General features: G+C 36.0%; 1 non-coding gene across 1 annotated transcript; it reads right to left on the bottom strand.

The window, feature by feature from the left end:
* Positions 1 to 17892: 17892 nt before the first annotated feature.
* Positions 17893 to 17999, bottom strand: LOC137960693 (small nucleolar RNA R71). Its single transcript, XR_011114243.1, has one exon. It is a non-coding gene; the product is annotated as a small nucleolar RNA R71 (small nucleolar RNA).
* Between the last annotated feature and the right edge of the window lie 4098 nt (positions 18000 to 22097).

Raw genomic sequence — 22097 nt, 5'->3', positions numbered from 1 at the left:
ACTGATCCTAACATGCATTTAAATATGGTGTCCATGCATGCCAGAAGCATGTTGAGGATGCAAGTGGCCTAATGATGCCAAAAATTTCAAGGAGTTGAAAAAATTCAATTCTCAAGTGGTTGGATATTTACCAGAGCCAAACAACCTTCTTTTTTCCTATCCTTAGAAATCACAGATACTTTCTGGAGTTATCTCTCTCAGCAATTGTTCATTTCCCATTTTGGATGTTAAAATTTTTTTTGTGTCAGATCCAAACTTGAGTTTTCACTCTCCCATTTCTCTCGTAAACAAAAAAGATATAAGCCAAGTAGATCGCAACAAAATGAAAATTTTAGAGTTCCTGTATGCAAAAAAAATTTTGAAAACTATAATAAATGTAAGTGAAGAAAATTATTTCACGCACTACAAAACTAAACTCCAAGGTTTTGTTATCCATGTTTGGGAAATTCCACTTGTACAAACCCCCTAATAATTAGCTTGGTGGAATTTTGTTGGAAAGGGACTTCTAACTGATCCTAACATGCTTTAAATGTGGTGTCCATGCCAGGCAGAAGCATGATGAGGATGAAAGAGGCCTAATGATGCGAAAATTTTGAAGGAGTGGAAAAATCAAATTGTCAAGTGGTTGGATATTTACCAGAGCCAAACAACCCACTTTTTGCCTGTCCTTAGAAATCACAGATACCTTCTGGAATTATCTCTTCTCAAAATTTGTGCATTTCCCATTTTGGATGTTCAAATTTTTTTTTTCAGATCCAAACTTGAGTTTTCGCACTCCCATTTCTCTTGTAAAAAAAAAGATATAAGGCATGTAGATCGCAACAAAATGAAAATTTTAAAGTTCATGTATCCAATAAAAACTTTAAAAACTATAATAAATGTAAGTGAAGAAAATTATTTCACGCACTACAAAAATGAACTCCAAGGTTTTGTTATCCATGTTTGGGAAATTCCACTAGTACAAACCCCCTAATAATTAGCTTGGTGGAATTTGGTAGGAAAAGGACTTCTAACTGATCCTAACATGCTTTAAATGTGGTGTCCAAGCATGGCAGAAGCATGTTGAGGATGCAAGTGGCCTAATGATGCCAAAAATTTCAAGTAGTGGAAAAAATCAAATTCTCAAGTCGTTGGATATTTACCAGAGCCAAACAACCCACTTTTTGCCTGTCCTTAGACATCACAGATACTTTCTGGAATTATCTCTCTCAGTATTTGTGCATTTCCCATTTTGGATGTTCAATTTTTTTTTTCAGGTCCAAACTTGAGTTTTCACTCGCCCATTTCTCTCGTAAACAAAAAAGATATAAGGCAATTAGATCACAACAAAATGAAAATTTTAGAGTTCATGTATACAAAAAAAATTTTGAAAACTATAATAAATGTAAGTGAAGAAAATTATTTCACGCACTTCAAAAATGAACTCCAAGGTTTTGTTATCCATGTTTTGGAAATTCCACTTGTACAAACCCCCTAATATTTTGCTTGGTGGAATTTTGTAGGAAAGGGACTTCTGACTGATCTTAACATGCTTTAAATGTGGTGTCGATGCATGCCAGAAACATGTTGAGGATGCAAGTGGACTAATTATGCTAAAAATTTTAGGGAATGGAAAAAATAAAATTCTCAAGTGGTTGGATATTTACCAGAGCCAAACAACCCACTTTTTGCCTGTCCTTAGAAATCAAAGATACTTTGTGGAATTACCTCTCTCAGCATTTGTGCATTTCCCATTTTGGATGTTCAATTTTTTTTTTTCACATCCAAACTTGAATTTTCACTCTCCCATTTCTCTCGTAAACAAAAAGGATATAAGGCAAGTAGATTGCAACAAAATGAAAATTTGAGAGTTCATGTATGCCAAAAAAAAATATGAAAACTATAATAAATGTAAGTGAAGAAAATTATTCCACGCACTACAAAAATGAACTCCAAGGTTTTGTTATCCATGTTTAGGAAATTCCACTACTACAAACCCCCTAATAATTAGCTCGGTGGAATTATGTAGGAAAGGGATTTCTAACTAATCCTAACAAACTTTAAATGTGGTATCCATGCATGCTAGAAGCATGTTGAGGAAGCAAGTGGCCTAATGATGCCAAAAATTTCAAGGAGTGAAAAAAATCAAATTCTCAAGTCGTTGGATTTTTACATGAGCCAAACAACCCACTTTTTGCCTATGCTTAGAAATCACAGATACATTATGAAATTATCTCTCTCAGCATTTGTGCATTTACCATTTTGGATGTTCAAATTTTTTATTTTCAGACCCAAACTTGAGTTTTCACTCTCCCATTTCTCTCGTAAACAAAAAAGATATAAGGCAAGTAGATAGCAACAAAATGAAAATTTAGAGTTCATGTATGCAAAAAAAAATTTGAAACTATAAAAAATGTAAGTGAAGAAAATTATTTCACACACTACAAAAATGAACTCCAAGGTTTTGTTTTCCATGTTTGGGAAATTCCACTAGTACAAACCCCCTAATAATTAGCTTGGTGGAATTTTCTAGGAAAGGGACTTCTAACTGACCCTAACATGTATTTAAATGTGGTGTCCATGCATGCTAGAAGCATGTTGAGGATGCAAGTGGCCTAATGATGCCAAAAATTTCAAGGAGTGGAAAAAATCAAATTCTCATGTGGTTGGATATTTACCAGAGCCAAACAACCCACTTTTTGCCTATCCTTATAAATCATACATACTTTTTGGAATTATCTCTCTCTGCATTTGTGCATTTCCCATTTTTGATGTACAAATATGTTTTTTTCAGATCCAAACTTGAGTTTTCACTCTCCCATTTCTATCGTAAACAAAAAATATAAGGCAAGTAGATCGCAACAAAATAGTTCATGTATGCAAAAAAAAAATATGAAAGCTATAATAACTGTAAGTGAATAAAACTATTTCACACACTACAAAAATGAACTCCAAGGTTTTGTTATCCATCTTTGGGAAATTTCACTAGTAGAAACCCCCTAATAATTAGCTTGGTGGAATTTTGTAGGAAAGGGACTTCTAACTTATCCTAAGATGCTTTTAAATGTGGTGTCCATGCATGCCAGAAGCATGTTCAGGATGCAAGTGGCCTAATGATGCCAAAAATTTCAAGGAGTGGAAAAAATCAAATTCTCAAGTGGTAGGATATTAACCATAGCCAAACAACCTACTTTTTGCCTATCCTTAGAAATCACAGATACTTTCTGGAATTATATCTCTCAGCATTTGTGCATTTCCCATTTTGGATGTTCAAATTTTTTTTTTTCAGATCCAAACTTGTGTTTTCACTGTCCCATTTCTCTCGTCAACAAAAAAGATAAAAGGCAAGTACATCGCAACAAAATGAAAATTTTAGAGTTTATGTATGCAAAAAATATTTTGAAAACAATACTAAATGGAAGTGAAGAAAATTATTTCACACACTACGAAAATGAACTCCAAGGTTTTGTTATCCATGTTTAGGAAATTCCACTAGTACAAACCCCCTAATAATTAGCTTGGTGGAATTTTGTTGGAAAGGGACTTCAAACTGATCCAAACATGCTTTAAATGTGGTATCCATGCATGCAAGAAGAATGTTGAGGATGCAAGTGGCCTAATGATGCCAAAAATTTCAAGGAGTGAAAAAAATCAAATTGTCAAGTCATTGGATATTTTCCAGAGCCAAACAACCCACTTTTTGCCTATGCTTAGAAATCACATATACTTTCTTGCATTATCTCTCTTAGCATTTGTGCATTTCCAATTTTGGATGTTCAAATTTTTTATTTTCCGACCCAAACTTGAGTTTTCACTCTCCCATTTCTCTCGTAAACAAAAAAGATATAAGGCAAGTAGATCGCAACAAAATGAAAATTTTAGAGTTCATGTATGCAAAACAAAATTAGAAAACTATAATAAATGTAAGTGAAGAAAATTATTTCACGCACTACAAAAATGAACTGCAAGCTTTTGTTATCGATGTTTGGGAAATTCCACTAGTTCAAACCCACTAATAATTAGCTTGGTAGAATTTTCTAGGAAAGGGACTTCTAACTGATCCTAACATGCTTTAAATGTGGTGTCCATGTATGCCAGAAACATGTAGAGGATGCAAGTGGCCTAATGATGCAAAAAATTCTAGGGAGTGGAAAAAATAAAATTCTCAAGTGGTTGGATATTTTCTAGAGCCAAACAACCCACTTTTTGCCGGTCCTTAGAAATCACAGGTACTTTCTGGAATTACCTCTCTCAGCATTTGTGCATTTCCTATTTTGGATGTTCGAATTTTAGTTTTAGATCCAAACTTGAGTTTTCACTCTCCCATTTCTCTCGTAAACCAAAAGGATATAAGGCAAGTAGATTGCAACAAAATGAAAATTTTGGAGTTCATGTATGCAAAAAAAAAATTTGAAAACTATAATAAATGTAAGTGAAGAAAATTATTTCACGCACTACAAAACTAAACTCCAAGGTTTTGTTATCCATGTTTGGGAAATTCCACTAGTACAAACCCCCTAATAATTAGCTTGGTGGAATTTTGTAGGAAAGGGACTTCTAGCTGATCCTAACATGCTTGTAAATGTGGTGTCCATGCATGCCAGAAGCATGTTGAGGACGCAAGTGGCTTAATGATGCCAAAAATTTCAAGGAGTGGAAAAAATCAAATTCTCAAGTGTTTGGATATTTACTAGAGCCAAACAACCCACTTTTTGCCTATCCTTAGAAATCACAGATACTTTCTAGAATTATCTCTCTCAGCATTTGTGCATTTCCCATTTTGGATGTTCAAATTTTTTTTTCAAATCCAAACTTGAGTTTTCACTCTCCCTTTTCTCTCGTAAAAGAAAAAGATACAAGGCAAGTAAATTGCAACAAAATGAAAATTTTAGAGTTTATGTATGCAAAAACATATTTTGAAAACTATACTAAATGTAAGTGAAAAAAATTATTTCACTCACTACGAAAATGAACTCCAAGGTTTTGTTATCCATGTTTAGGAAATTCCACTAGTACAAACCCCCTAATAATTAGCTTGGTGGAATTTTGTAGGAAAGGGACTTCTAACTGATCCTAACATGCTTTTAAATGTGGTGTCCATGCATGCCAGAAGCATGTTGAGGAAGCAAATGGCCTAATGATGCCAAAAATTTCAAGGAGTGGAAAAAATCAAATTCGTAAGTGGTTGGAAATTTACCACAGCCATACAACCCACTTTTTGCCTATCCTTAGAAATCACAGATACTTTCTGGAATTATCTCTCTCAGCATTTGTGCATTTGCCAATTTGGATGTCCAAATTTTTTTTTTTCAGATCCAAACTTGAGTTTTCACTCTCCCATTTCTCTCGTAAACAAAAATGATATAAGGCAAGTAGATCGCAACAAAGTGAAAATTTTAGAGTTCATGAATGCAAAAAAAAATTTGAAAACTATAATAAATGTAAGTGAAGAAAATTATTTCACGCACTACAAAAATGAACTCCAAGGTTTGGTTATCCATGTTTGGGAAATTCCACTCGTACAAACCCCCTAATAATTAGCTTAATGGAATTTTCTAGGAAAGGGACTTCTAACTGATCCTAACATGTTTTAAATGTGGCGTCCATGCATGCCAGAAGCATGTTGAGGATGCAAGTGGCTTAATGATGCCAAAAATTTCAAGGAGTGGAAAAAAAAAATTCTCAAGTGGTTGGATATTTACCAGAGCCAAACAACCCACTTTTTGCCTGTCCTTAGAAATCACAGATATTTTCTGGAATTATCTCTCTCAGCATTTGTTCATTTCCCATTTTCGATGTTCAAATTTTTTTTTTCAGATCCAAACTTGAGTTTTCACTCTCCCATTTCACTCGTAAACCAAAAGGATATAAGGCAAGTAGATTGCAACAAAATGAAAATTTTGGAGTTCATGTATGCAAAAAAAAAAATTTGAAAACTATAATAAATGTAAGTGAAGAAAATTATTTCACGCACTACAAAAATGAACTCCTAGGTTTTGTTATCCATGTTTGGGAAACTCCACTAGTACAAACCCCTTAATAATTATCTTAGTGGAATTTTCTAGGAAAGGGACTTTGAACTGATCGTAACATGCTTTAAATGTGGTGTCCATGCATGCCAGAAACATGTTGAGGATGCAAGTGGCCTAATGATGCTAAAAATTTTAGGGAGTGGAAAATATAAAATTCTCAAGTGGTTGGATATTTACCAGAGCCAAACAACCCACTTTTTGCCTGTCCTTAGAAATCACAAATACTTTCTGGAATTACCTCTCTCAGCATTTGTGCATTTCCCATTTTGGATGTTCAAATTTTTTTTTTTCAGATCCAAACTTGAATTTTCACTCTCCAATTTCTCTTGTTAACAAAAAGGATGTAAGGCAAGTAGATTGCAACAAAATGAAAATTTTAGAGTTCCTGTATAGAAAAAAAAAATTGAAAACTATAATAAATGTAAGTGAAGAAAATTATTCCACGCACTACAAAAATGAACTCCAAGGTTTTGTTATCCATGTTTAGGAAATTTCACTAGTACAAACCCCCTAATAATTAGCTTGGTGGAATTTTGTAGGAAAGGGACTTCTAACTGATCCTAACATGCTTTAAATGTGGTATCTATGCATGCCAGAAGAATGTTGAGGATGCAAGTGGCCTAATGATGCCAAAAATTTCATGGAGTGAAAAAAATCAAATTCTTAAGTCGTTGGATATTTACCAGAGCCAAACAACCCACTTTTTGCCTATGCTTAGAAATCACAGATGCTTTTTGGAATTATCTTCCTCAGCATTTGTGTATTTCCCAATTTGGATGTTCAAATTTTATATTTTCCGACCCAAACTTGAGTTTTCTCTCTCCCATTTCTCTCGTAAACCAAAAAGACGTAAGGCAAGTAGATCGCAACAAAATGAAAATTTTAGAGTTCATGTATGCAAAACAAAATTTGAAAACAATATTAAATGTAAGTGAAAAAAATTATTTCACGCACTACAAAAATGAACTCCATGGTTTTGTTATCCATGTTTGGGAAATTCCACTAGTACAAACTGCCTAATAATTAGCTTGGTGGAATTTTCTAGGAAAGGGACTTCTAACTGATCCTAAAATGCTGTAAATGTGGTTACCATGCATGCCAGAAACCTGTTGAGGATGCAAGTGGCCTAATGATGCGAAAAATTTTAGGGAGTGGAAAAAATAAAATTCTCAAGTGGTTGGATATTAACCAGAGCCAAACAACCCACTTTTTGCCTGTCCTTAGAAATCACAGATACTTTCTGGAATTACCTCTCTCAGCATTTGTGCATTTTCCATTTTGGATGTTCAAATTTTTTTTTTCAGATCCAAACTTGAATTTTCACTCTCCCATTTCTCTCGAAAACAAAAAGGATATAAGGCAAGAAGATTGCAAAAAAGGAAAATTTTAAAGTTCATGTATGAAAAAACAAAATTTGAAAACTGTAATAAATGTAAGTGAAGAAAATTATTCCACGCACTACAAAAATGAACTCCAAGGTTTTGTTATCCATGTTTAGGAAATTCCACTAGTACAAACCCCCTAATAATTAGCTTGGTGGAATTTTGTAGGAAAGGGACTTCTAACAGATCCTAACATGCTTTAAATGTGGTATCCATGCATGCCAGAAGAATGTTGAGGATGCAAGTGGCCTAATGATGCCAAAAATTTCAAGGAGTGAAAAAAATCAAATTCTCAAGTCGTTGGATATTTACCAGAGCCAAACAACCCACTTTTTGCCTATGCTTAGAAGTCACAGATACTTTCTGGAATTATCTCTCTCAGCATTTGTGCATTTCCCATTTTAGATGTTCAAAATTTTTATTTTCCGACCCAAACTTGAGTTTTCACTCTCCAATTTCTCTTGTAAACAAAAAAGATATAAGGCAAGTAGATCGCAACAAAATGAAAATTTTAGAGTTCATGTATGCAAAACAAAATTTGAAAACTATAATAAATGTAACTGAAGAAAATTATTTCACGCACTACAAAAATGAACTCCAAGGTTTTGTTATCCATGTTTGGGAAATTCCACAAGTACAAACGCACTAATAATTAGCTTGGTGGAATTTTCTAGGAAAGGGACTTCTACCTGATCGTAACATGCTTCAAATGTGGTGTCCATGCATGCCAGAAACATGTTGAGGATGCAAGTGGCCTAATGATGCTAAAAAATTTAGGGAGTGGAAAAAATAAAATTCTCAAGTGGTTGGTTTTTTACCAGAGCCAAACAACCCACTTTTTGCCTGTCCTTAGAAATCACAGATACTTTCTGGAATTACCTCTCTCAGCAATTGTGCATTTCCCATTTTGGATGTTCAAATTTTTTTTTTCAGATCCAAACTTGAGTTTTCACTCTCCCATTTCTCTCGTAAACAAAAAGGATATAAGGCAAGTAGATCGCAACAAAATGAAAATTTTAGAGTTCATGTGTGCAAAAAAAAAAATTGAAAACTATAATAAATGTTAGTGAAGAAAATTATTTCACGCACTACAAAAATGAACTCCAAGGTTTTTTTATCCTAGTTTGGAAAATTCTAGTAGTACAAACCTTAATAATTAGCTTGGTGGAATTTTGTAGGAAAGGGACTTCAAACTGATCCTAACATGCTTTAAATGTGGTGTCCATGCATGCCAGAAGCATGTTGAGGAGACAAGTAGCCTAATGATGCCAAAAATCACAAGGAGTGGAAAAAATCATATTCTCAAGTGGTTGGATATTTACCAGAGTCAAACCACCCAATTTTTGCCTATCCGTAGAAATCACAGATACTTTCTGGAATTATCTCTCTCAGCATTTGTGCAATTCCCATTTTGGATGTCCAAATTTTTTTTTTTCAGATCCAAACTTGAGTTTTTGCTCTCTTATTCTCTCGTAAAAAAAAAAGATATAAGGTAAGTACATCGCAACAAAATGAATATTTTAGAGTTCATGTATGCAAAAAAAAATATGAAAACAATAATAAATGAAAGTGAAGAAAATTTATTTCACGCACTATAAAAATGAACTCCAAGGTTTTCTTATCAAGGTTTGGGAAATTTAACTAGTACAAACCCCATAATAATTATCTTGGTGGAATTTTGTAGGAAAGAGACTTCTAATTGATCCTAACATGCTTTAAATGTGGTGTCCATGCATGCCTGTAGCATGTTGAGGATGCAAGTGGCCTATTGATACCAAAAATTTCAATGAGTGGAAAAAATCAAATTCTCAAGTGGTTGGATAATTACCAGAGCCAAACAACCCACTTTTTGCCTATCCTTATAAATCACAGATACTTTCTGGAATTATCTCTCTTAGCATTTGTGCATTTCCCATTTTGGATGTTCAAATTTTTTTTTTTTTCAGATCCAAAGTTTAGTTTTCACACTCCCATTTCTCTCGTAAACAAAAAAGATATAAGGCAAGTGGATCGCAACAAAAAGAAAATTTTAGAGTTCATGTATGCAAAAAAAATTTGAAAACTATAATAAATGAAAGTGAAGAAAATTATTTCACGCACTACAAAAATGAACACCAAGGTTTTGTTATCCAGGTTTGGGAAATTCCACTTGTACAAACTCCCAAATAATTATCTTGGTGGAATTTTTTAGGAAAGGGACTTCTAACTGATCCAAACATGCTTTAAATGTGGTGTCCATGCATGCCAGAAGCAAGTTGAGTATGCAAGTGGCCTATTGATGCCAAAAATTTAAAGGAGTGAAAAAAATCAAATTCTCATGTGGTTGGATATTTACCAGAGCCAAACAACCCACTTTTTGCCTATCCTTAGAAATCACAGATACTTTCTGGATTTATCACTCTCAGCATTTGTGCATTTCGCATTTTGGATGTTCAAATTTTTTTTTTCAGATCCAAACTTGACTTTTCACTCTCCCATTTCTCTCGTAAACAAAAAAGATATAAGTCAAGTAGATCGCAACAAAATGAAAATTTTAGAGTTCATGTGTGCAAAAAAAAATTTGAAAACTATAATAAATGCAAGTGAAAAAAATTATTTCACGCACTACAAAAATGAACTCCAATGTTTTTTTATCCGTGTTTGGGAAATTCCAGTAGTACAAACCTTTATAATTAGCTTGGTGGAATTTTGTAGGAAAGGGACTTCTAACTGATCCTAACATGCTTTAAATGTGGTGTCCATGCATGCCAGAAGCATGTTGAGGAGGCAAGTGGCCTAATGATGCCAAAAATCACAAGGAGTGGAAAAAATCATATTCTCAAGTGGTTGGATATTTACCAGAGACAAACCACCCAATTTTTGCCAATCCGTAGAAATCACAGATACTTTCTGGAATTATCTCTCTCAGCATTTGTGCAATTCCCATTTTGGATGTTCAAATTTTTTTTTTTCAGATCCAAACTTGAGTTTTCGCTCTCTTATTCTCTTGTAAAAAAAAAGATATAAGGTAAGTACATCGCAACAAAATGAATATTTTAGAGTTCATGTATGCAAAAAAAAATTTGAAAACAATAATAAATCAAAGTGAAGAAAATTTATTTCACGCACTATAAAAATGAACTCCAAGGTTTTTTTATCATGGTTTGGGAAATTTCACTAGTAGAAACCCCCTAATAATTATCTTGGTGGAATTTTGTAGGAAAGGGACTTCTAATTGATCCTAACATGCTTTAAATGTGGTGTCCATGCATGCCTATAGCATGTTGAGGATGCAAGTGCCCTATTGATGCCAAAAATTTCAAGGAGTGGAAAAAATCAAATTCTCAAGTGGTTGGATATTTACCAGAGTCAAACAACCCATGTTTTGCCTGTCCTTAGAAATCACAGATACTTTTTGGAATTGTCTCTCTCAGCATTTGTACATTTCCCATTTTGGATGTTCAAATTTTTTTTTTCAGATCCAAACTTTAGTTTTCACTCTCCCATTTCTCTCGTAAACAAAAAAGATATAAAGTACGTAGATCGCAACAAAATGAAAATTTTAGAGTTCATGTATGCAAAAAAAATTTGAAAACTATAATAAATGTAAATGAAGAAAATTATTTCACGTACTATAAAAATGAACTCCAAGATTTTGTTATCCTTGTTTGGGAAATTCCACTAGTACAAAACCCCTAATAATTAGCTTGGTGGAATTTTCTAGGAAAGGGACTTCTAAATGATCCTAACATGCTTTAAATGTGGTGTCCATGCATGCCTGAAGCATGTTGAGGATGCAAGTGGCCTAATGATGCCAAAAATTTCAAGGAGTGGAAAAAATCAAATTCTCAAGTGGTTGGATATTTACCATAGCCAAACAACCCACTTTTTGCCTATCCTTAGAAATCACAGATACTTTCTGGAATTGTCTCTCTCAGCATTTGTGCATTTCCCATTTTGGATGTTCATATTTTTTTTTCAGATCCAAACTTGAGTTTTCACTCTCCCATTTCTCTCGTAAACAAAAAAGATATCAGGCAAGTAGATCGCAACAAAATGAGAATTTTAGAGTTCAAGTATGAAAAAAAAATTTTGAAAACTATAATAAATGTAAGTGAAGAAAATTATTTCACGCACTACAAAAATGAAGTCCAAGGTTTTGTTATTCATGTTTGGGAAATTCCACTAGTACAAACCCCCTAATAATTAACTTGGTGGAATTTTGTAGGAAAGGGACTTCTAACTGATCCTAACATTCTTTAAATGTGGTGTCCATGCATGCCAAAAGCATGTTGAGGATGCAAGTGGCCTTATGATGCCAAAAATTTGAAGGAGTGGAAAAAATAAATTTCTCAAGTGGTTGGATATTTACCAGAGCCAAACAACCCACTTTTTGCCTATCCTTAGAAATCACAGATACTTTCTGGAATTACCTCTCTCAGCATTTCTGCGTTTCCCATTTTGGATGTTAAAATTTTGTCTTTCAGATCCAAACTTGATTTTTCACTATCCCATTTCTCTCCTAAACAAAAAAGATATAAGGCAAGTAGATCGCAACAAAATGAAAATTTTAGAGTTCATGTATGCAAAAAAAAATTTGAAAACTATAATAAATGTAAGTGAAGACAATTATTTCACGCACTACAAAAATCAATTCCAAGGTTTTGTTATCCATGTTTGGGAAATTCCACTAGTACAAACCCCCTAAAAATTAGCTTGGTGGAATTTTGTAGGAAAGGGACTTCTAACTGATCCTAACATGCTTTAAATGTGGTGTCCATGCATGCCAGAAGAATGTTGAGGATGCAAGTGGCCTAATGATTCCAAAATTTTCAAGGAGAGAAAAAATTCAAATTCTCAAGTGGTTGGATATTTACCAGAGCCAAACAACCCACTTTTTGCCTATCCTTAGAAATCACGGATACTTTCTGGAATTATCTCTCTCAGCATTTGTGTATTTCCTATTTTGGATGATCAAATTTTTTTTTTCAGATCCAAACTTGAGTTTTCACTCTCCCATTTCACTCGTAAACAAAAAAGATATAAGGCAAGTAGATCGCAACAAAATGAAAATTTTAGAGTGCATGTATGCAAAAAAAAATTTGAAAACTATAATAAATGTAAGTGAAGAAAATTATTTCACGCACTACAAAAATGAACTCCCAGGTTTTGTTATCCATGTTTGGGAAATTCCACTAGTAAAAACACCCTAATAATTAGCTTGGTGGAATTTTGTAGGAAAGGGACTTTTAACTGATCCCAACATGCTTTTAAATATGGTGTCCAAGCATGCCAGAAGCATGTTGAGTATGCAAGTGGCCTAATGATGCCAAAAATTTCAAGGAGTTGAAAAAATTCAATTCTCAAGTGGTTGGATATTTACCAGAGCCAAACAACCCTCTTTTTTCCTATCCTTAGAAATCACAGATACTTTCTGGAGTTATCTCTCTCAGCAATTGTTCATTTCCCATTTTGGATATTCAAATTTTTTTTGTGTCAGATCCAAACTTGAGTTTTCACTCTCCCATTTCTCTCGTAAACAAAAAAGATATAAGCCAAGTAGATCGCAACAAAATGAAAATTATAGAGTTCCTATATGCAAAAAAAATTTTGAAAACTATAATAAATGTAAGTGAAGAAAATTATTTCACGCACTACAAAACTAAATTCCAAGGTTTTGTTATCCATGTTTGGGAAATTCCACTTGTACAAACCCCCTAATAATTAGCTTGGTGGAATTTTGCTGGAAAGGGACTTCTAACTGATCCTAACATGCTTTAAATGTGGTGTCCATGCCAGGCAGAAGCATGATGAGGATGAAAGAGGCCTAATGATGCCAAAAATTTGAAGGAGTGGAAAAATCAAATTGTCAAGTGGTTGGATATTTACCAGAGCCAAACAACCCACTTTTTGCCTGTCCTTAGAAATCACAGATACCTTCTGGAATTATCTCTTCTCAGAATTTGTGCATTTCCCATTTTGGATGTTCAAATTTCTTTTTTCAGATCCAAACTTGAGTTTTTGCACTCCCATTTCTCGTGTAAAAAAAAAGATATAAGGCATGTAGATCGCAACAAAATAAAAATTTTAAAGTTCATGTATGCAATAAAAACTATGAAAACTATAATAAATGTAAGTGAAGAAAATTATTTCACGCACTACAAAAATGAATTCCAAGGTTTTGTTATCCATGTTTGGGTAATTCCACTAGTACAAACCCCCTAATAATTAGCTTGGTGGAATTTTGTAGGAAAGGGACTTCTAACTGATCCTAACATGCTTTAAATGTGGTGTCCAAGCATGCCAGAAGCATGTTGAGGATGCAAGTGGCCTAATGATGCCAAAAATTTCAAGTAGTGGAAAAAATCAAATTCTCAAGTGGTTGTATATTTACCAGAGCCAAACAACCCACTTTTTGCCTGTCCTTAGAAATCACAGATACTTTCTGGAATTATCTCTCTCAGTATTTGTGCATTTCCCATTTTGGATGTTCAATTTTTTTTTTTCAGGTCCAAACTTGAGTTTTCACTCGCCCATTTCTCTCGTAAACAAAAAAGATATAAGGCAATTAGATCACAACAAAATGAAAATTTTAGAGTTCATGTTTGCAAAAAAAATTTTGAAAACTATAATAAATGTAAGTGAAGAAAATTATTTCACGCACTTCAAAAATGAACTCCAAGGTTTTGTGATCCATGTTTTGGAAATTCCACTTATACAAACCCCCTAATATTTTGCTTGGTGGAATTTTGTAGGAAAGGGACTTCTGACTGATCCTAACATGCTTTAAATGTGGTGTCGATGCATGCCAGAAACATGTTGAGGATGCAAGTGGACTAATTATGCTAAAAATTTTAGGGATTGGAAAAAATAAAATTCTCAAGGGGTTGGATATTTACCAGAGCCAAACAACCCACTTTTTGCCTGTCCTTAGAAATCAAAGATACTTTGTGGAATTACCTCTCTCAGCATTTGTGCATTTCCCATTTTGGATGTTCAATTTTTTTTTTTTCACATCCAAACTTGAATTTTCACTCTCCCATTTCTCTCGTAAACAAAAAGGATATAAGGCAAGTGGATTGCAACAAAATGAAAATTTGAGAGTTCATGTATGCCAAAAAAAAATATGAAAACTATAATAAATGTAAGTGAAGAAAATTATTCCACGCACTACAAAAATGAACTCCAAAGTTTTGTTATCCATATTTAGGAAATTCCACTACTACAAACCCCCTAATAATTAGCTCGGTGGAATTTTGTAGGAAAGGGATTTCTAACTAATCCTAACAAACTTTAAATGTGGTATCCATGCATGCTAGAAGCATGTTGAGGAAGCAAGTGGCCTAATGATGCCAAAAATTTCAAGGAGTGAAAAAAATCAAATTCTCAAGTCGTTGGATTTTTACATGAGCCAAACAACCCACTTTTTGCCTATGCTTAGAAATCACAGATACATTATGGAATTATCTCTCTCAGCATTTGTGCATTTCCCATTTTGGATGTTCAAATTTTTTATTTTCAGACCCAAACTTGAGTTTTCACTCTCCCATTTCTCTCGTAAACAAAAAAGATATAAGGCAAGTAGATCGCAACAAAATGAAAATTTAGAGTTCATGTATGCAAAAAAAAATTTGAAACTATAAAAAATGTAAGTGAAGAAAATTATTTCACACACTACAAAAATGAACTCCGAGGTTTTGTTACCCATGTTTGGGAAATTCCTCTATTGCAAACCCCCTAATAATTAGCTTGGTGGAATTTTCTAGGAAAGGGACTTCTAACTGATCCTAACATGTATTTAAATGTGGTGTCCATGCATGCTAGAAGCATGTTGAGGATGCAAGTGGCCTAATGATGCCAAAAATTTCAAGGAGTGGAAAAAATCAAATTCTCATGTGGTTGGATATTTACCAGAGCCAAACAACCCACTTTTTGCCTATCCTTATAAATCATAGATACTTTCTGGAATTATCTCTCTCTGCATTTGTGTATTTCCCATTTTTGATGTGCAAATTTGTTTTTTTCAGATCCAAACTTGAGTTTTCACTCTCCCATTTCTATCGTAAACAAAAAATATATAAGGCAAGTAGATCGCAACAAAATAGTTCATGTATGCAAAAAAAAAATATGAAAGCTATAATAACTGTAAGTGAATAAAACTATTTCACACACTACAAAAATGAACTCCAAGGTTTTGTTATCCATGTTTGGGAAATTTCACTAGTAGAAACCCCCTAATAATTAGCTTGGTGAAATTTTGTAGGAAAGGGACTTCTAACTTATCCTAAGATGCTTTTAAATGTGGTGTCCATGCATGCCAGAAGCATGTTGTGGACAGCCATATTTTGACATGAGAACTAGGTTAATTATAATAGAATAACCTTTATAATTGTATTATGGGTAGTTACTTATCGGTTTTCAAATGAAATGAGCATTTATTGAATTTGGCATTAATCACTGTCGATATTGCATATTTCTCTCTCCTGAATTATATTTCATTATTTTTTAGTCTTATTTCTTCCTGAAATGCTTTTTATAGATTCAATTATGGAATTTCAGGAGAATTTGGGTGGAGAAGAAGATATTTACCAAAATGCCCTTAGTGAAATGGAGGTAATTTCTAGGGCAAATCGTTTTAAAATAAGAAAATCATATTTAAAGAAGAAGAGGGGCGTGAAGAGGGGGGGAGCGTAAAGAGAAGAAGGGGAGAGACCAAAAGGGAGGACTTTGACCGGAAACAGGGGAGGACCCGAGAGGAGTTCCCCACCGCTGTTCGCCGGCCAAGACCTTTCGCCACCGTCGTCCACCGTCGTCCACCACCATCAGGCAACCGAGAACAGACCCGAGGAGAGCTCGAGAGAGTCTCCATCGCAGCGAGTTCGACGCTGCCATTCTTTGCTCGCCAGGCCGGGAGGGGATCCGAGAGGGCTTCTCCGGCGCCACTTCTTCTTTCTGACCATCCTCCGGCGTCGTTTACATATTCCGACCAGTCCCGGAGCCATTCCGACTCCAACCGAGACTCGAGAGAGCCGGTTAGAGAACGTCAGCTCTATTTCGCTCTTCGCCGGACGTTACCTCCGTCCGTCGGCTTCTAACCATCGTCGCCGGCGTCGTCTCTACCTCCGGCCACTCACTATTGCTACCTGACGCCACCAATTTCCGGAAATCGCAGCACCCGTGAGAACGAGTTGCTGCCCGAGCGAGAGGAGGAAGAAGGGGAGTAATTCGTCATTATTGAAATTGATTTTTTATATGGTTTGAACTTAGGTTTTGAATGTTAATTGAATCTGATTTGATAATTAAGGTTTATTTAAGATTTGTTTTCTTGATATTTGATTAAATTAGTTAATTAGGGTAAGATTATAATTGAGGTTGGATTTTGGTATTTTAATCCGATTTCTATCTTTAACTCTACGCGCCCGAGAGGGGCTAGACTCAAGGATTGAGAATCTGGATTCGTGGTTACGTGGCGCTCGAGAGAGGCACGAATCACGGTAAAATCCAAAGTTGACGTTTCCTGTTGTGCACGTAGTTAATTAAATTATTGCTTGATAATTTAGGAAGTAGTTAATTAAATTATTGCTTGATAATTTAGGATATAATTAGTGTTTAGTTCAAATTAATTCATCATATTTGGTTAGGCTAGTTGACTGAAGAATACACAACATTCAATCCTCCCTGTGGATATGACCCTCGCTTACTGCTAGATTACATGAACGATTCGTACGCTTGCGAGGTATAAAAGTCGATGTAACTAAAATTCTACATCAAGTTTTTGGCGCCGTTGCCGGGGAGGCACGTATTAAGCGTATATCTTTGTTCTCCATAGTCTTAGGTTAGATTTTATTTTATTTTATTTTTGTTTTTATTTTTATTATTTTTATTTTTTTTGCTTTCATAATTTTAGTTTGGTATTTTTTATGAAATTATTTTTATTTCTTCTAGTTAGTTCATATTTTTAGTAGCGAGTTTGTTAGCTTAATTTGATAGTTCATTTTGTTTCTTTTTGTTTTTTTATGCACGGGCGCCGCTCCCTAGGTGGACCATTAGCTCCCTTTGTTGAAGAGGTAGAACATATTTGTAGGAAAACACCCGAAGTCAAGTTAGGAGCAACCATGGCCAATCAGGGCGAACCATTACAGTTACCTGCAGCAGGTGACCGTAGAGCCCTGAGGGATTATTCTATCCCATCCCACTTCACATCACCTTCTTGCATTATATTGCCACCCACTACTGCCGCCAGTTATGAGTTGAAACCGGGTGTGATCCAACTCCTCCCTACATTCTATGGGTTGGATAAGGAGGACCCATATTACCACATCAAGGAATTCTTAGATATTTGTGCAACTTTTAAATTCCAGAATTTCTCAGATGACTCTATCCGGTTAAGACTTTTTCCATTTTCACTTAAGGATAAGGCCAAGTCTTGGCTTAATTCCTTGGAGGTGGGCAGCATTACTTCATGGGACACGTTAGTCAAAAAATTTTTGTCCAAGTACTTTCCCATTCAGAGAACTACAGCCCTCAGGAGAGAAATCTCCAACTTTATGCAGCAGGAGGGTGAACCCTTTTATGAGGCTTGGGAGAAATGGAAGGATTTGATTCGTAGGTGTCCGCATCATGGGTTTGAGAAATGGCATTTAGTGCAATACTTTTATCAAGGTCTTACACCCCAGGTTAGATCCATGGTAGACGCAACGAGTGGTGGGAGTTTGATGGGTAAGAGTGCTAGTGAGGCGTGGGACTTCTTTGAAACGTTGAGTGATCAATCTCAGCAATGGGGTTCGTCATTTAATGTTGATAGGAGATCCCACGAAACCAAAAGAGGGGGTCTCTACGAGGTTAGTGAAACACCTATGCTCATGGCCAAGATTGAGGGGTTGACTAGAAAAATTGATGCCCTTATGGTGTCCAAGAGTTCACCTGCTCCTAACCCATCTACTGTCTGTGCCATATGCTCTGGTTCATCTCATCCCACACAAATGTGTCCATCTAGTTCATCCTACCCAGAGCTCATTGAGGACTTGAATGCAGTCCAGAATTTTCATAGACCAAACCGGAACGATCCTTTTTCAGAAACATATAATCCGGGTTGGGCTAGGCACCCAAATTTCTCATGGTCCAAGGGCCCACAGGTTGGGGGTCCTCCAGGGTTTACTCAACCCCAAGCTCCGCGCCCACACTTCACCCAACAACCATTGATTCCACAAAAACCTTCACTTGAGGATACACTTCAATTATTCATGCAGAATACACAGTCCTCCATTGCCAAACTTGAAATGCAAGTGAGTCAGTTGGCCAGCCACATGAGTGAACAAGCACAAAATAGACTCCTGAGTCAAACCATTCCTAACCCCAAAATCACACATGAGAGTGAGTTGAGTTCCAAACCCCACCATGAGCAAGCAAAAGCCATAACCACCCTTAGGAGTGGTCGTGAGTTGAACAATGGGGTAGGGACCACTAAGTCTAAGGAGTCAAAGGATGACAATGGGGACACATCATTGAGTGACGAACCTCCAAGTTCTCCACCAACAACCAAGCAGATCCCTAACCAAGTCCCACTAGCTCCTTATCCGCAGAGGTTATCGGGCCCACCTAGGAAAGGAGATAGCATGCATGAAACGTTGGAACTGTTTAGTAAGGTTCACATTAACATTCCACTTCTTGATGCTATTAGGCAAGTCCCTGCCTATGCCCGATTTTTGAAAGACCTTTGTACACAGAAGAGAAAACAACATGTTAACAAAAAGGTCTTTCTTACTGAGAATGTAAGCTCAATTCTGAAGCACAACACTCCTCCTAAAGTTAAAGATCCTGGATGTCCCACAATTTCATGTGTCATTGGTGAACATACCATCCAGAGAGCTCTTCTTGACTTAGGAGCAAGTGTGAATTTGCTTCCTTTCTTTGTGTACCAGCAATTAGGTTTGGGGGAATTGAAGCCTACCCCCATCACACTTCAACTAGCTGACCGTTCTGTCAAGATACCACGAGGAATAGTTGAAGATGTTTTGATAAAAGTGGACAAATTTTTGTTCCCGGTTGATTTCATTGTTCTTGATATAGAACCAGTATTCAATGTGACCAACCAAATTCCTGTCATCCTAGGACGTCCCTTCTTAGCCACATCTAATGCTATCATTCATTGTAAAAGTGGTGAGTTGGAGTTGTCTTTTGGAAATTTTAAGGTCTCATTGAATGTATTTAATGCCGGGCACCACCCACTTGAGTCTGATGATCTGAGTCCTGCATTTAATATAGAAACTGTTATGCTTGATAACGAATCCACTCTTGAATCTTTTGAGTCTTGCATAACATCTTTAGACATGGACTATTTTGATGAGGAAACATATTTCCGAGAGGTTAATTCTTTACTCAATTCTGTACCTCTGTTGGAGGAAGCTTATGAGGTTATCACAACTAATCATCCACAGGATCTTCCTCTTGACTTAGACAAACCTCTCGAAACTTCCAAGCTAGATCTTAAGCCACTTCCTCCCACGTTGAAGTATGCGTTCTTGGGACCCATGAACTCATTACCAGTCATTATTTCCTCTGATTTGAGTATTGAGCAGGAGGAACAATTGACTGAAGTTTTACAAGCACACAGAGAGGCATTGAGGTGGACTCTTGATGCCTTAAAAGGGATTAGCCCCTCCATATGCATGCATAGTATTCATTTGGAGGAGGGGACTAAAGCCTCACGTGAGATGCAACGTAGGTTAAATCCCCATATGCTGGAGGTTGTGAGAGAAGAAGTCATTAGGTTACTTGTGACAGGAATCATTTACCCTATTTCCGATAGCACCTGGGTGAGTCCAATTCAAGTTGTCCCTAAGAAAGGGGGGATAACAATAATGAAAAATGAGAGTGGTGAATTGATTCCCACAAGAACTACCACCAAGTGGCGTGTCTGCATTGACTATAGAAAACTTAATTCCGTCACTAGGAAGGATCACTTCCCACTACCTTTCATTGATCAGGTACTAGAGCGATTGGCCGGCCACAATTTTTATTGCTTCTTAGATGGATACTCCGGCTACAATCAAATTCCCATTGCTCCAGAAGACCAGGAAAAGACCACATTCATGTGTCCGTTTGGCACCTATGCTTACAGACGCATGCCTTTTGGTTTATGCAATGCACCCGCCACTTTCCAACGGTGCATGATGAGTATTTTTTCTGACATGATTGGTGAATTTTTAGAGGTCTTTATGGATGACTTTTCTGTGTTTGGCTCTAGTTTTGATACATGTCTGTACAATCTTTCACTCGTATTGTCCCGTTGCATTAAGTCCAATTTAGTCTTGAATTGGGAGAAATGCCACTTCATGGTGAAAGAAGGAATTGTGTTAGGACATGTAGTGTCTGAGAGGGGTGTAGAAGTGGACAAAGCCAAGGTTGACCTAATTACCAATCTGCCACCACCTACTTCTGTGAAGGGAGTGCGTTCTTTCCTTGGCCATGCTGGGTTCTATAGGCGTTTCATTAAAGACTTTAGCAAAATTTCTCGTCCTTTGACGAATTTACTTGCTCAAGATGTTGCTTTTGCCTTTGATGATGCCTGTATTCATGCTTTTGAGACACTGAAGAAATGTTTGTCCACTGCACCCATTGTCCAACCCCCTATTTGGTCTTTGCCTTTTGAGTTGATGTGTGATGCCTCTGACTATGCATTGGGGGCTGTTTTGGGGCAAAAGACAGATAAAATGCCCTGTGTCATTCAATATGCTAGCCGAACTCTTCATGATGCTCAATTGAATTATACTACCACTGAGAAGGAGTTGCTAGCTGTTGTGTTTGCCTTGAACAAATTCAGATCATATCTGTTAGGGTCAAAGGTTATAGTGTTCACTGATCATTCTGCTTTGAAGTATTTATTATCCATCAAGGACACTAAACCTCGCTTGATTAGATGGATCTTGCAATTGCAAGAATTTGACCTTGAGATTCGAGATAAGAAGGGTTGTGAGAATGTTGTTGCTGATCATCTATCTAGGATATGTGTAGTACCTCAGGAAGGATTCCTTCCTTTAAACGATTCCTTCCCTGATGAACAACTTCTCCAAGTATCCCAGTTGCCTTGGTTTGCTGATATAGTCAACTATCTTGTAACTCATAAGATTCCTGATTATTGGAGTAAACAAGATAGATTGAAATTCTTTTCCCAAGTCAAACATTTTTTTTGGGATGACCCTTATTTGTTCAAGGTGTGTTCTGACCAAGTCATTAGGCGTTGTGTACATGAGCAAGACTTTGCCAACATTCTTGAATTTTGTCATTCCCACGCATGTGGTGGACATTTTGGTGCTAGAAAGACCGCGGCTAAAGTCTTGCAATGTGGTTTCTATTGGCCTTCATTATTTAGAGATGCCCATGAGTTTTGTCAGGTGTGTGATAAATGCCAACGAACTGGTTGTTTGTCTAGGAAGAACATGATGCCTCTTAACCCCATCCTTATTGTTGAATTGTTTGATGTGTGGGGTATTGACTTCATGGGTCCTTTTCCTGTCTCGTTCGGCTATCAATACATCCTTGTTGCTGTTGAATATGTCTCTAAATGGATTGAAGCTATATCATGTAAGACAAACGATCACAAAGTGGTGGTAAAGTTTTTAAAAGAAAATATCTTTAATCGATTTGGTACCCCGAGAGCGATCATCAGTGATGGGGGATCTCATTTTTGTAACAGAGCATTTGAGGCCTTATTGAAGAAATATTC

This window comes from Aristolochia californica, unplaced genomic scaffold (genome assembly GCF_029961685.1).
Source record: "Aristolochia californica isolate CCGP_79_NKW_82.1479 unplaced genomic scaffold, dmAriCali1.0.hap1 SCAF_3, whole genome shotgun sequence".
Taxonomy (NCBI): domain Eukaryota; kingdom Viridiplantae; phylum Streptophyta; class Magnoliopsida; order Piperales; family Aristolochiaceae; genus Aristolochia; species Aristolochia californica.
This window is presented reverse-complemented; position numbering and strand designations above follow the sequence as displayed.